Source organism: Eutrigla gurnardus (assembly GCF_963514095.1).
Source record: "Eutrigla gurnardus genome assembly, chromosome: 17".
In the NCBI taxonomy this organism is placed as follows: domain Eukaryota; kingdom Metazoa; phylum Chordata; class Actinopteri; order Perciformes; family Triglidae; genus Eutrigla; species Eutrigla gurnardus.
Genome location: NC_139928.1, coordinates 9976234 through 9992553, shown reverse-complemented (window position 1 = coordinate 9992553; position 16320 = coordinate 9976234). Strand labels below are relative to the sequence as shown.

Sequence of the window (16320 nt, the reverse complement as noted above, 5' to 3'; positions counted from 1 at the left end):
GGAAAAGATGAGGTAAGCCTAAAAACTGACATCCAGGAAATTAATTTCTTAGGCTTCTTGTCGTTAATTAATTATGCATTAGAAAAGGCAAATAGCGACATTAAAAGGAAAAGTGGATTTTCAAAGCCCTTCCACCTTCCTCTGTGTATCTCCATCCGTCCTTTCCTTCATTGTTCTCTCTCTTTCTCCTATTGCTCTTTTACTCTCAGCTACAACCAATCCTTCTGGCAGTCACTCTCCTCCACTCGCTGGCCTAATGGTGTGTGTGCACATGTGTGTGCGTGTGTGTGTGCGCGTTGTGTGTGTGTGGGTGTGTGTGTGCTCTAATGGTGTTTAATGCCCAGACTAATGGTTTCAGCAGGGAATCCTTGTGCGGAGCTTGAGTCCAGGCCTGGGCTGATCGCTGGCAGGACCATCCCTCATCCTGATACCGCATGGAGGTGAGAGCCAGGGGAACACGCACACACACATTCATGCACACACACACACACACACACACACACACACACACACACACAAACTGTCTCTGCTTCTCACTAGCTTGCTTGCTCACACTCACAGATTCTCTTCCTTCGTTTCTCCATCGCCTCTTATCCTGCATCTCTCGCTTCCTCGTGCTCTTTTTCCTTGTCTTCCTCATAGTATCAAGTCGCTCCATCTCCACTTGGTTTAAAAGGTGTATACAATTTATACACGGTTTCCTTTTTTGTCCACAATTGCCATGAAAACACCAAATTGATCTCAGTAACAAGTATCATCTGTGTAGCTTATTCAGCACATTGTGGCTGAAAACAGTCCCCAGCAAATAGACTATTAACTCCTGTCTGTGTAACGTTTGCTAACAGCAGCCAGTAGTTTCAGGAATTTATTTAGTTTCTGTTCAAAATGAAAATGTGTCTGTGATGCATATGTAAGGTTTTACGGTTTCAGGAATCAATAGTTTTGAGGCTGAGGGCTTGTGAAGTCAGAATTGTTGATGCTTGTCTTTTCATGATATTTATAAGAAAATTCAGAATGACCCCAGGCCGTTGCTTTAAATTATTGTTTGCTTTCATCAATATTCTGAAGCTTATTATCACTAATATTATCATGTTGCTTTTTTCCCCTGAAAATAACAGCACAGACAATAATTCATTAAAACAAAACATGATTCCATGATGTGTTCACAAAGTGCGGATAATAACAGAAATGTCCTAATTTAAAAAAACAAACCTAAATGTTCTCAAATACAATTCCGGGTATTTTAGTTTATGGTACATCTGAGGCACAAAAGAACGATTGTTTTGCTTCAAGGTTGCTTGCTTCGAGGATTAAGGGTTGTTTTGGTGCTCAGGGACCTGAATCCCATGATCTTACCTGGCAGGTGGAGAGGAAGATCCTTTTAAAGGCTGGAAATGAAGTACAGGAGAGGCTTTGGCTTGGCAGAAAAATGTTTGTGTGTTTGTGTGGACTGAAATGCAGTATACAGTGTGTATGATTGTGTATGATTGTTTGTGTGTGAGTTAAGATATGCTTTGAGAAGAGCAGAATCAGATTAGGAGACAGGGTTAGTGTGGCTTGTGTGTGTGTGTGTGTGTGTGTGTGTATATATATATATATATATATATATATATATATATATATATATATATATATATATATATATATATAAGAGGGGGTGGAGGGGTCATTGCTTGTGGGAAAGAGGAAAAGACAGCAAGGCTCAAGGTGATAAGATCAAAATAGCATGGCTTTGCTTCACTTGAAGCTGTGGGTTGCACAGAATGACTTGAAAAGGAAAGGTTAAGGGAGAGGGAGGAAGACGAGGGAGTGCAGAGGTGAGGAGTGCAAAGTGGTAAAGGCAAGATATACGGTGGTGCCAGAGTTGGGGGAATAGACCGGGAGGGTCAGGCTAAGATAAAACAGGAGGCAAGTACGAGGGAGGAAGAAAAAAAGGATAAGGTAAGGTGTGTTGTTGTTGGGGGCGAGAGAAGGGCAGAAGGTAGCGCTGGGGGAGGAAGTGAAGGGAAGGCAGGGGGTATCTGCGTGCGCTTTGCGTGTATAAGGGTATGGGGGTATGCTGGTGCTGGGGCAGTGGGGCTAGGGGGGTGTGTCAGTACAGATGCTCTGTGACCGGGTGTCACAACTCGGGCCAGGAAGCTGAATCCGACGATTAATCACCAGGCCCCTCCGCTTGTAATCAAACAGGCTCTGGCCATGATGTATGAGCCATGTCACAATTACTGACTCACACTTGCACGCTCACACACACACTCGCCGCACTCGCAGTTGATCATGTGCACGCAAGCATTCACACATGTATGAGGATGAATACACACACACACACACACACACACGCGCGGCATGTTGAACAACCTCTGGCGGTTCAGCAGGATTATGGCTGTCTTCCAAGAGGCCATGGGGCAGACTTCAAAGACACAAACATAAACATCCTACAAAGCCAACACATTATAATCTTAGTCAGCAACACGAGGGCAACAGAGGAGAGGATGTCAGCGGGGGGAAAGAAATAGAAAGTGAGTCAGTGGGAGTTCACGACTAATGAGGAAGACAGATATACTGAATAGTGGGAGTAGAAGAAAGACGGATGAAAAGATTGGAGAAGTAAGGAAGACTGAAGTGGGAGTGAGGGCGAGAGTGGCTGCTGATGAACGAATCACGGAAGAGATAATGAGAGAGGGAGATAGAACGGAGGAAGCGAGGGGCCGAGCAGGGGATGAAGAGGTGAATCCGTAGGGATGGAGCTTAAAGCTCTTGGTCAGCGGTTTCCACAGCGATGGTGGACAGGCCAGCTGACAGGATGAATAATTTAGGACGAGGTGTGGACATCGATCCCACAATGCACTTCTGCCTGACCACATTGTCCCAAGCACCTATTCTGAGACACACTTGGATGTACACACACACAAATCATCCTCAGCAGTTCCTCAGATCCAAGCTGACCTCTATCAAGCTACATCCAAACAAATTACACATCTTGCATTAGTTACAAAATTGTCTTCATATTTTATGAAGAAAAAAAATAGTGAACTCCAAGAAGTGAAGATCAAATCTAAAATGCCTATTAAGATAGAGATATTTAGGACATAAAATAGACATAACTACTTCCTCACACACACACACACACACTCTATTTTTTGGCCCCGTGCTGACAGACACTGATGGCCGTGAATGCTGCTGGCTTTCAGTAGCCTCCTCTGCATAAAGTCCTTCCTGTTTAGTCCACTGACTTCCTGTCTACTGCAACCTGATACTTCCTGTTTGAGTCAAATGTCTTTGACCCCACAGGCCCGCTGACCAAACCAAACACACCCACTTCCACTCCACTCCTCCTGTAGGAAAGAAGCAATGGGCACAGAAAAGGGAGCACATTTTTGGACACTTCGTTTACCTTCAAAATCTCTCACTGTGAAAATCTGCACAGTCAAATGGCTAATATTAATATTTTATGAGTTTATTACTTTGCCCAGCTTGTTATTAAACATCGCATATGATGAACATCCACTTAAGTTGCAGTGTTACATTTTTTTTGTAACATTCCCTCAGCCTCTGGCACAACACAAGACCATTTTTAACCCTATGGAACAATGTTTCTCCCAAATCTCTCCGGCTTTGCAGGCACCTCTCCTCTTCATTCATCACACAGCCTGAACGAGTGACCGGGAAGTGACCTCGCTTGCATGCACACACACACACACACACACACACACACACAAATCCACAAACACGGTATCAACTCGCACAAAAGCACGATTCATTCATCACAAACGATGGATACCTTGGAACACATGCTCGAACACGCGTGTGCTTACACACACACACACACACACACACACACACTGAAATGCACGCACACTCACACGTAGCGGCTTCTATCACATCCGTTACAGATGGGTTCTCCTCCTCCTCAGTCCTAAATGAATATAAATATGTCTGTTTGACATCATTCATCTGCCAGAGAGGAACACATTTACCGCGTCCAGCCAAGAGAGGCAGTGTTGCTCTCTGCTCCGCCGGGGTGGGATGCATATGGGAAAGGCAAAGTGAGGAGAAAGGGGAAAGGAGAATGAGAGCAGGGATGAAAACCCTTGCAGAGATAAGGAGGATCCAAGGGCACCTAATAAGGTCGGTGAAAACCGGTACATTTTTATGAAGTTTCTCTTTTTCCTTTCTTTCACGGACACACAGAACAACCAACGATAATCCCTCTCTTTTTAAATACGTTTTATTCAGCCGCCGTCGCCCCCTAATCAAATCTGATCCTATCTCTCCCCGCTTGACAGGTTGCATTCACAATAAGAATTTGAAAGCCCATTAGCTCTACCTTCCGGCGGCGTAAAGCCAACAGCAATCTGATATCATCAGTAACGGTCCGCGAGAAGATGACGGCCAGACGACAAGTGAGATGTGGACGGACTAAAGGAGCTGAGAGGAAGAAGAGATATCGGAGATGGGGAAACAAATTGAAACAAAATGGTGGGCGATACGCAGGTTTAGGGAGATGTCATGCGGCCCCGGTGGCGAGGAATTTAAGAAAGAAGGCGTATCGTCGTGTGGTGATTTAGATAATGATCGTTGGAAGTTGATGTTTGGGGGAAAAAATAAAGGTGTTTAGAGCTGCTAGCATGTAAAGATGTTTTAGGTCACGAAAACATCCCTTTTGTTATCATCTGATAACCCGTTTTTTATCTTCTGATCACCATTAAAGTTCACCAGACATGACCTGCGTTCTCAGTCACCCCGTCTGCATAATGTAGCGCCCACGAAGCCCTGAGGGAGGCGACAGTGGTTTCAAAGTGAGCGTCGCTGCTGCTGCAATCTGTGCTCCATATGTCATTAAGCCCATTAGGGAAACACTAGGTTAACATTACAGCTAGAGTACCAGCCTTTGCTACGGGAGCAGCCGCGGGTCGACATAAAAGGGGCGTCTCACTTTGTCTCCCCTTCCTCCCTTTCTCTCGCCGCCTGTATTAACAAGCCATTGTCTTTTTTCCTCACCACTACGCTCTCTGAACTGCATCCTCCATTTCCTCGCCTTGAGTCATTTCTCTTCCCCTCGGCCCCCTTTCTATGCTTCTCCCCATTTCACCTTCACCGGCCGTACAACGCACCACTGGGGGCAGCAGGAGAAAAAGACGCCGGCTTTTTTGGAAAGCATTTAGGCGGCGGCGTCTGTCAGCGTGGAGTAATGGCAGCCCGCGTAAATGTCCTTCCTCTGGCTGTCCCGGAACATTTGCTAGTTGTCTTGACTCTATAAATATGTGTGAACAGAAATGTGTCTTAAAAAGAGATACATGTAGTTGTAGAATTCATTACTTCTCTTCTGTTTGGCACAAAAAAAAAAGACCAATCACAGTGTTCTCCTTCAGGAAAGCAGGAAACCAATATGGCATGTTCACCTAGAGGTCAGGTGGAGGTCAGCGTGGAGTGTCGTGGCTCCACCAAACTCCCCTGCTCCCTCCTCCTCCTTCCCCATTCCTGTGACAAAGAGAGCCAGTTTGGTTGCCAGGGAAACAGGCTTTTTTCCATGGCGTTGTTGGAACACGTGGGAAGGGCAGGGCGGCTTTGTTTCGCCCCGTGATGAAGGATTCTCCCCATGCATGTTTAATCGCCAGACTTATGGTCCCAAACCCAACAGCCGAGCCCATCTACCACCGCCTGATTATGTTCAATGGAGCTTCTGACACCCTCATTTTGCCAGTTTTATCACGCTGTGCAGCTCTCTCTCCGCGGGCACCTTAGCTATTGTTGCACAGTCTTCCTGATGAGTGCAGCTGAGACCACAGATAGTCCGACCAAACAAGAAAGGTACACATGTTTCTTTAGGAGTAACCAAAATACGCCTGACCAAATAAACACGCTCACTTTACATACAAAACGCCCCGAATCATACCCAAAGACCGGGCACACAATCCTTTTTGTCTTTTCCCGTATCTCGGCACCCACCCACCACTGTTTGGCTTAGCACGGTGGGGGAAAAAAAAAAATGTCCGATCACCATGGCAACGGTGTGTGCCGTTCTGCTACAGCTGTGATGTATGTGGTGACACTTTTGACCCTCTAGTGAACTCTATAATGCAGGAGCTGTGAGTCCGGATGGAACCTGGCTGCTCTGCCTATCTTGCCACCACAGTGTTTCACAGTAGGTGGAATATTAGCTTTATATGCAACGGATTCTCCGGCAACGACCCGATCAGACAAGACCGAGGCTGCATACCTTTGCCATGGAAACTAAATAGAAATTCAACAAAGTCGTCATCGACACCAGTTTGCTGTGACATCAGGAATACACAGGGATTAATGACTGTATTACTTTGTCGATTTAAAATGTGACCATGGCACCTTTAGTTACAATTGCTAATCACTGGGTAATCCCATTCACCTTTACTAGTCACTGTAAACATCTCAGATACAGATGACATGTGTCCTCGCATTCATCTGAAAAAAAGCCAAAGTCTGTTTTGGAGGATTCTCAGTTTGTTTGGCCTTGGCGTGTTTGTTTCCGACTCGCCTCTCAGTTATGTGTGTCCTTTATTGTCACACAACACAACACTTCCTCAGAACCTCTGTTGCCATGCCATTTCCACTGACATTTACAGATCATGCACACTACATGCATAAAGAGAAAAAAAAAATCCCGGATGTGCAAGTGAACACACGGCGATACAGATATCCTTCTCCAGTGATGAACTTTCACACATCAGGGAGCGCTCGCTTGTTGTGTGATGAGACAGACGGACACAAAATGTCACGTATGCTTGCGTGCCCCGCCGCCATCTCGCACGCACACACAAACACGCTGCAAAAACACAGCACACCAAAAACAGGCCGTGCAACACAAGGCGACACTCATGCACACAGGCTCTCTCAATCAGCTCTTGTCTCCTGTCTGGTTCTATTGCAGAGATGTGGCACCACTTTTGCGTTTCCACCACTAGGAGTGCTGCAGCTTAGCACAAAACCCAACGCTCTCCCAAATCTGCCACAGCTGCTGCCGCCTCGCACTGAGCTGTGGAGCAGAAGAAGGGGAGCTGACACCCTGTAAAAGCAGACAAGCAGACACCTTCTTAATCATTCACATTGGCTTTTTTTTTTTATTATTAAGAAATAATTGGTTCCACATGGCACCGGGACCATAGAACATATATTATATGAGACGTGGAGATAATGCAGACAAGTGGCTGTGCTAACACCAAAAATATGTTCACAAAGAAAAAGGGCTGCGCTTCAAATCAATCACATTTTCAGTGGCTCAGTATGACGATCACAAAGGAAAAAGAGAGAATATTGCATCATTTTTGTTACAGTCGCATAACATGTTGCATTCGTTGCCAAGAAAATATTTTCTTTTGCTCCGGCACGTGCAGAGGGAGGAATTTTCCACCTTTTCAACAACAAAAAAAATGAAACAAAACGAAAACAAAAGGGACATTCCGTGCCCTGTTGCAGCTCCTCAGTCCTGTTTGTCCAGGTCATAGCCTGGGAGGGTCGTGACCCTCTAAGTTACACTCAGACCTGCCATACCACTGAGAAGTCAACCTGCAGGTCTAGAGAGGGAGAGAGAGAGAGAGAGAGTCAAAGAGAGTCAGTGCAGCAGTACATGAGGTGATATGACATAGGCAAAGCCAAATTTATGCACAAAATAACACATACTCCACTTGCGTACTCTTTATATATGCATGCATTAAAGAATAATACTTTTGTGTTTCAACTTGGATCTTATGGTGATCTTATTGGTTCCACAGGTTTGATTACACTGTACTCATTAAGTTGATTGCTAAGATTGTGAACTTGGCACCGTTGTTAAAAAGAACAGTCAGACAGTGCAGTCTGCACTCTTAAATATTTTCCCATTCACTTATACGGCAAACTGCATCGTCAGTTACATTCCAAGGGAAATATTTTATTACGTTTGCTCTTGACGTGTCACAATTTCAAGAAGTCTAGGAAAGAGGCTGGGTTGGTGAACCCAGGAGACGGCTGTTTGTGCCCCATGTGAACAAAGTTGTTGCATAAACTTAACTTGTGTTGTTGTTTGTCTGAGTTCTAAGAACTCAGCAATTATTAAGGTGAAGAGTGTGTTATCACAAGCAATGCAAACGCAAAAATAAGAACCCTGTTGTGGTCAAATGGAATTTTCCTTTGTCACTCACTTCCTTCCTATGCTTACATAAATTAGCCTACATAGATGTTCCATACTTACACAGCCCTGCCAATCATGGCCATCACGTTTGGGGACAGTCCCCTCCGCCCGTCCACCCCTCCCTGTCCCTGCCTGTGGTCCTGCCACCGATGTTGAGTGGGTGACCTTTTCTCTTGGCTAATCCACACCAAAAAGCCCTAATTACTGCTGCCGCTCCACCAACCTCCCGTGGCCCAATAATCAATACAGCCGATTGGCCGGCGGATCACCCCGTCAGACGCCACCGCTTTGCATGTGACTCAGTGTGTGTGTGTGTGTGTGTGTGTGTGTGTGTGTGTGTGTGTGTGTGTGTCTTGGAGGGATGCAGTGATACTGTTTTCAGGGCAAGACACAAACCGCCAAAGTTAGAAAAGAAACATTGTACGAGCCACAGGACGGTAAACGTAGGATGGCAAAGTAGCCATCACACTAGTACACACACACACACACACACACACACATATTCCTCCCTCCAACCTGAATGTTGTGACACCAGTTGACCTTATTGAGCTGCTGCTCTGTAAAGAGTCCCTGATTAGAATATCTTCCCTTTAACCTTTAGCAGAGTGACGCGCCTTCCGAGAGCAAAGAAATAAGCCATCGGTTTATGCAGAGGGGGGAATGCATTCTGTCGTTATTTCATTAAGCTGTGGCATTTCACTAAACGTCCTGATTCTACTGCTGCAAATGTCGCTTTCAACAGTAGTACTTGCCTTTTTTAGATGTATTTTTATCCTGGTACATGCAGGTGTGTACTTCTGGAGATAGGAACTACTATATGATGAGCTGACAGTGTAGAATGCATGCTGCCGAGAGCACTCACTTCCATCACTACATTTTCTCACCTGTACATGTGTGCATGCGATGTATCCGAGTGTGTGGAACGCCCCGAGGACATTTCTGAAGCAACAAAAGGCCAGACACAATGTTATCAGAAAAGAAAAAGGAAGTTACTTTTAGATGCAGCTGCATGAACAAACATATCTGTGGAAAGAACTAGGCAATCTCTCTCTCTCTCTCTCCTACTCCTCGTCTCATCTTTTCTTTCTCCTTCTGTCACTCTTGCTGACAGTCTTTGATTGTATTAGACAAGTTAATGAAAAGCAACACAGAAGAAACGACTGGCAGCCCTTCGTGCAGCCTGCACCTGCCAAAGTGTATGTCTGTGTGTGCATACCTGCCAGTGCCGTATGTCTGGCTGTCTTGTGTCCTCGGGCGTGCCAGCCACTCAACACGATGATGAGACGGTAAGGGAGTGATGAGAAGCTCGTCCCATACCTTCGGGGTGAGGTCCGTTCCGCAGACGTGAAGCGGTTATGAAACGCTGTTCCCACACTGCAATAACAAAGCTGAGAGAAGAAAAAATAACAACATTGTACTGCGTTTTGAGGCGGCATTATCATAAGCCCCAGTAAGAAAGAAAACTCAACATCACATGGATTTTTAATGAGACTCGCGTAATTACATGACTGACTAGGCACTATGTGTAATTTTACACATCCATCCATCAAGATGTTAAAATGTTATAGCGTTGGACAGAGCTGCAGGTAGGCTACATTGCATGTCATTAGCTAACAGTCTTAATCAGCAAATGAAGTCCCTGCAGACTGTTGAAAGGAAGCTTAGACACACGCAGCCACAATAATGATTAGTAGATGGTCTCAGTGTATGTGTGCATGAATATTCTTAATAAATATAGCTCATAAGATCTTTTGCATGCCCGGCACAGGAATTGTGCTCATATTGGACGATTCTGTACCTCACGATTTACATCTTATGTTCAACGCCAGAGCAGGAAGCAGTGTGTCCTTTATGCAGCACACAGAGAGTGAGGGTGAAGATGAGGTGATGATGATGACAAATATGACTGCAATTAAAGGTAACCTTTTTTAAAACATTAACCATAAGCGTTTGCCTCACTGACCAAGTGTTATATTTTCCAACGCTCTGACCATATATTCTCCATGATGTGGATATTGGGGAAGATGATAGGGTTGCAGGATGTGGCGTGGAGCAAACAGACAGTGTTTTTTGACATTAAGGAAGATGGAAAATATCTAAAGTGATATTTCTGGGAAGCTGAACTGATAAGAGGTAGTGTCTAGTGACTTCAGTAAAAAGTTGTGATCCATCCACCATCATAAATCAATGATTGGACAAATGTACACGTAGAGTGACTACTAGTTTTTTGTTGGTTTTTGTGGTTCACTGAAGGTGATGTTTGTATTACAACATAACATTTTGCTACAAGTAAATCATTTTTGACAGTGTGGAACAAACAATAGGCATCATAGTTACTATATCAATAAATAATGGCTACATTTTGTTCGTCTATCACCAGTGGTCGATGAGATGAAACCATCGCTGCGACCTGCCGTCAGCTGTGGTTAATCTATCATCTCTTGCTGGCGAAGGAGGCGCCGGAAGGTTTTCATTTCTAAAAGTGTGGTGACAAGTAAACACAGTATCTCTGATATGTCATTTTAATTCTTGGTAATACAGCGGGCTGTAATTAGGTACTCATCGATAATGGAATGGGCAACTCAATCCCTCCCAACTTAATGGTAGGTATCAAGTCTATAATGTCACCCGCCCATAATAAAAGGTGTATTATATTGATTTAATGGGTACACCACATAATGAAAATGACTACACTATATGTGTTAAAGCTGTAATAAATAAAATCACAGCACAAAAATGACTATAATAATTCTGTGGAGGTTAATGGTATCGATAGCAATAATTCAACAATTGTTCTCTGGATACTTGTAGTCCAAACTTACAAAACATAAAGTCTCAATCAGTTGATGTTGCGGGTCCTTAGTTGCTGATTGAGGTCAATTTAAGCCGCGACTTAGCTACTGACCCTGAAAGGGACATTTCTGTGAGCCTTACACAGGTTGAAACCAATCCAACGTCCTAAAGAAGGATGTATGGGAGGCCCTTCCTGGAACCTAAAATAACAGATAAAATAAGACAGAACTTTATAATCCCAAAGGTTCTTGTGGAAACAGAGCACTGTATTAGAAATCTATTTCATATTCAGGGTCATATTCTTTGCCTCAAGAGTATTTCTCTTTTGGTGAACGCCTCAGTGAAGTCAGTGAACGACAGGCATGATAGTAACAACTAGAAAAATGGTAGACGGAGCATGTAAAAAACTGGAAACTCCCTTCAAACCCAAATATTCCAAAATGTTCCTGTAGGTCTGGCAGTGCAGTGCAGATACAACCTGTGTGCATATATACGTGCAGTACTTCATGTGCGTCCGTATGCTTCTGTGTGAATGTGAGCCGCGTGTGCACATGATGGCCGACTGAAGACATGCAGCCCCACAGAGAGCTGCCCCAGTCAGCCCGGCCTGCTGAGTGAAACCCTGTGGTAATGTTTAGCTTAAGGGGTGAAAAAGAAGGTGAGTGGTGGGGGGGAGTAGGGAAGGATGAGAGGATGACAGGGTTGGGGGGTTCTGTGGGTAGACCGAGAGTGAAGAGAGCGGGGAGGGTAGCGGCGGAGGGAAGGGAGGGATAGGTCATGGAGGAGTGACGGGGAGCGGGAGAGGAAGGATGAAAGGTCCAACTGGGACGGAGAGCAGGAGAGGTCTCGTCAGTCAGTCGTCTCTCTCTGACACCTGAACCTCCACTGACCGGGTCGTGACTGCTTTGCTGGCACAGGAGATATCACTAGGGGGGCTGACCTCTGGCCTCTCACCTCCTCATCGCTATACCACAACCCTTTAAGCCCATCCCCTTACTTGCTTCCCCATCTTCATTTCTTTTCAGCTCAGCCTCCTCGGCCCCTTTCACCAGCAGTTACCCCGAACTCAACCGTGCTCGGCTAATTTGTCAAGTTAATGGAAAGAAAGTGCTTCTGGTGACACAGTTTGATTCTGATCTTTAAAAGAATCACACAAAACAACTAAACATCTTACAGATATTTTATGTTTGAAAAAAAAAACCGTACTTTTATAACGCAATTTAATTCACAAACCAATGCCTTAAACTTGCATTCTCTCTACTGGCCATCAGGGGGCGACTCCTCTGGTTGCAAAAAGAAGTCCCATTGCATGGAAGTCTATGAGAAAATGATTATACTTCTTATGAGTTTATGGACTGCATTTTGTCAATTATGGTCCCATTTAGAGTAAACCTACCATGCTACCTCGCTACCACGCTACCAATGCAATTAGCTACTAAGGTAACTTCAACATACACTGTAAAGTTTACCTTGAATATAGGAAGCTAACTTTGCTAACAGCTTCGCACCAAAAGCCAGATGTTACAGAAACGTTGCTGTGCAGTTTAATGTGTAATGAGCCTTTGAACACATCGATGTTCACAAACTGGCCTTCCTTGATCACATTTCATCATCTTAACAGTATCTAAAACAACATGCCCCACAAACACAGCCCCTTGTGCATTTTTAACGTAATGATATGTTTGGGGCTCGATGCCCCTTAGAGATACCCCGTGTACCCTGTTTCTTTGTTGACGCAACGTTACACAGGCTAACTATAATCCTCACAGTGCCCTCGGCAACTGGACGTTTCCACACCATGCATTTTATTAGGTTAAATTACTTCAAAGATATTCTGTAAATGTATGCATAGTTTGACACCTTAATCATACATGAATTACACTGTCTCCACAGACTTGTGTGCAGTGAGCTGTTGGGACCTTACATGCTCTGAAAGGCAGCCTCTTCAGACAGCGGGCATTCACAGGTAGGACAACACACACACACACACACACACACACACACACACACACACACTGCACATGCACACACTTATATCCCTAGAGTCAGGCCTAATCCCAGGTTTACATTGTTAGGACAACAGGGATAATCCTGCTAACAGGGTGTTTATCTAGAAGCTGCAACCGCTAAATCCCCAACACTCACAGTATTGACCCAGAGAGAAAAATAGCAAGGGGTGAGAAAGCACACACACACACACACACAGAGAGAGAGAGAGAGAGAGAGAGAGAGAGAGAGAGAGAGAGAGAGAGAGAGAGAGAGAGAGAGAGAGTGTGTACAGGTCAGCCAATAAAGGTGAATTAAAAAAAGGGAAAACTCAGTGGGAATTAAGAAGAACTCACAGTTAAAGGTTGCACTGGAGGAGCAGAGAGATATGGAGGAAAGGGGGTTGTCAGAAGGAAGAAGAAGGTCTGTGCTGTCAGGTATGCAGATGAGACTGTGATGGCATCAATGCAGGAGTGGACACAGCCAATCCCTCAGGACCACACACACAGACACACACACACAAACACACACACACGCAGCATAAGCCTTCATTAAAGATAGAAACCACGGACACATAAACAGAACACATGTGTCAACATAATCAGATCATAGTGGAGTAGAGATAGAGACTTTCTAGTCAAACACACACACACACATACACACACACCCTCACTAATCTTTAAGATCATTTATTTCATTTTCATTGAAACACCATTGTCTGTAGGGTCACGTGTTGATGTATGTGTTGCTTTTGCTCTGCACTCTCACTTAGACTTGTGACAGACGACTCTACTTTATTTAAATGAGTTCCTATTTAAAGAGTGTCCTGTGACATCTTTTGTTTGAATTTTCAGAATGAAGTTTGACTTGACTTTGATTTTTCTCTTGTTTTGCTGACATCCCTATACTCATCTAAATTACTGAATTTGTCTTTCCACGTGAGCTGTTGATATAATCACAAAACACATAGAGAACAGACATTATATACAAAATGTGAAAGGTTTTATCAACCAGATTAAATGAAGTGTGAAATGAAGGTAGCATTAAACACATTTTTTAGAGTAATGTGGGAATATGTTTAGCTGATTAGAACTGTAGCACATGCAGGCCACTTTCACTCCATTGTCCCCTTATGTCCCGGCTGGACTGTTGGACGACAGTAGTTTGTCTTGAACTGTTTGTTAGACGCATCAGAGGATGCAGGAATTTTGACTGCACAAATTAATATACAGTTTTATTTGGCAGAATCATCGGAATCAAGTATGGGACACTGGGAAATAGATGCTATCATCAACACCTTAAATACACAAGAACATAATTCAAGAATATTGTCATATTCAGTGATGAAACAAAGGATACGTTTCCACTGTTGCTCTTATCATAAACATAAAGTAAAGTAAAAAAAAAAAAAAGTAACATAAGTACACAAAATCAATTTGTGTGTAAGCCATGTGATCATGAACCAGGAAGTAAGTCCGAAAACACTGGACTTTCACCCAGGAGACCGCTGTTCATGTCCTATGTGAAAACAGAAGTCAGAGTTGATGTATTTGTCACCTAACTTCTCTACATGGTAATACTACACAGGTAATGCCACACCTGTTGCTCTGCAAACCACAATAATTTCCTAAACTTAGTAAGTTTTAGGCAAAAAAACTTCCTGGCTAAGTTTTTTCTTGTAAAGACACAGGTTTATTTTGAAAATACTGAATGCATGTAAACGCAAATTGGCACGTGTTGCTGGAAATTCATAAGAAATTAGTCGAGAACACATGAAAAATGACAAAACAGCTTTTTGTAAGATATTATACAAGCGGTTGTATGAGGGAATCCTTGATGTACATGAAAGAATATAAAGACAATAAATCTGCGTGATATAATTTTTGGTTCTATGAGCATACATCAAAGTAAAATCATGAATGTAGACACAATTACTGTTGGTAATATGATTTAAGGCACAATGCTGTCTAATCAGATGCAATATATCCATGTAGTGTTACTACATCTACTAAATGAAAACCTGTGCCAAAGGTATCGGAGGCAACAATTTGGCTTAATAGTTCAATGATTATAGGCGTCTACATGCTTCACTAGCTACCGTCTGCAGCAATGGTATGCTTGCTAATTCCTGCTTTACTTTATCAGCTTACTGACTGCATGTGAGTGTAGGCCTGTGTGTATAATGGCTATTGTAGGAAGAGTTGAAAAGGGTTTAAACTTGACTATAAGCAGGGAAGTGCCATTTAATGAGAGTGGGTTACTTTTAAAGATTTGCCTTAATACAAGTAATATTCAGCTAATGAACATTAAATGGCTCTTTAATGATATGCACAAATGAAACCAAATGGGTTCTTGACACCCGACTAATCGACAAAAGACACACTTCAGCAAATATTCTTGCACACACAAACTTGTCTATAATTTTCCCTACAGGGGCTCGAACTTCAGTGGCTAACTGACACTCTGGTATCTAATGCTGCCTGTCGGAATATTGCGCCGGCTGGCATTAACTTCCTGTTGGGGAAGGCGGGCAGGCGGGGGATATCGGCAGAACAGCGGCGAGCTTTAGCATGCATGTCAGGGCCGGGGGACGCTCCCTGAGCCAAATGCCAGTCTATAGATCGCAGAGGGGACTAAAGATCACATCATCGTCCACCCGGACACGGGTGACACCGGACAGCGGACGTGGGAGAGAGGGAGGACCGAATGATCCCTGCCAGGACGAGCCATTATAGACAGCTGCTGTCATTACAGGGCAAACATGCACCCGTACAAGTGCACACACACACACACACACGGAGAAACACGCACACATACACGAGCTGTGACGACGACGTTATAGACAAGCGCTGTCATTAGAAGAGTCTCTGTGGAGCTCAAATGATAACGAGCGAGGGGGAGTCAGAGGAGGGGGTGTTGACGGGGGTGACTGTCCGGCTGTCTGCAGGTGAACATGTGGTGTGGGAGAGGTCAGCTCACACACACACAAAGCACCTTTACACAATAGACACACAGTACAAACTCCAAGCATATGCATCTGATTTCCTTCTCTTCCACCGGCCGACGCTAAAAGAATACTTGGGTTTCTTTGATACCAGAGATCGTATGTTTATATCTTCCGTCGGTACCGCTGGCGTGTCAAATACTCTTCATACGTGTTTCCCCCTGAACCAACCCTAAAGCTTAAAGGTTGAGTAGGTGATTCTTTTCAGAAACACTTTCTGTTATATTACTTGAAATTGTAACATACTGATAGCAATTAATAAATTACATGCTCTGACAAATAATAAAAAAATGTCATCTGTGGCCATGGCAGAACTTTAAAAACCCCCGTCCAATCAAACTAGTAGGGCTGGAGGAAATAATTGGACAGCCTGCCTGTCTGTCAATGCTTACTT

The 16320-nt window shown here is 44.0% G+C and overlaps 2 long non-coding RNA genes across 2 annotated transcripts in view; one reads left to right on the top strand and one right to left on the bottom strand.

Moving 5' to 3' along the window:
• The first annotated feature begins 313 nt into the window (after window positions 1-313).
• The window catches only part of LOC311027781, a 37193-nt gene continuing 21186 nt past the window's right edge, over window positions 314-16320 (top strand). The window contains exons 1-2 of the long non-coding RNA XR_014598636.1: window positions 314-440; window positions 12830-12902. This is a non-coding gene — a long non-coding RNA (uncharacterized lncRNA). The remainder of the gene's footprint in view (window positions 441-12829; window positions 12903-16320) is intronic.
• Window positions 7452-9478, bottom strand: LOC311027945. Its single transcript, XR_014598659.1, has 3 exons — window positions 9360-9478; window positions 9028-9082; window positions 7452-7547 (listed from the first exon to the last, which is right to left on the bottom strand). It is a non-coding gene; the product is annotated as an uncharacterized lncRNA (long non-coding RNA).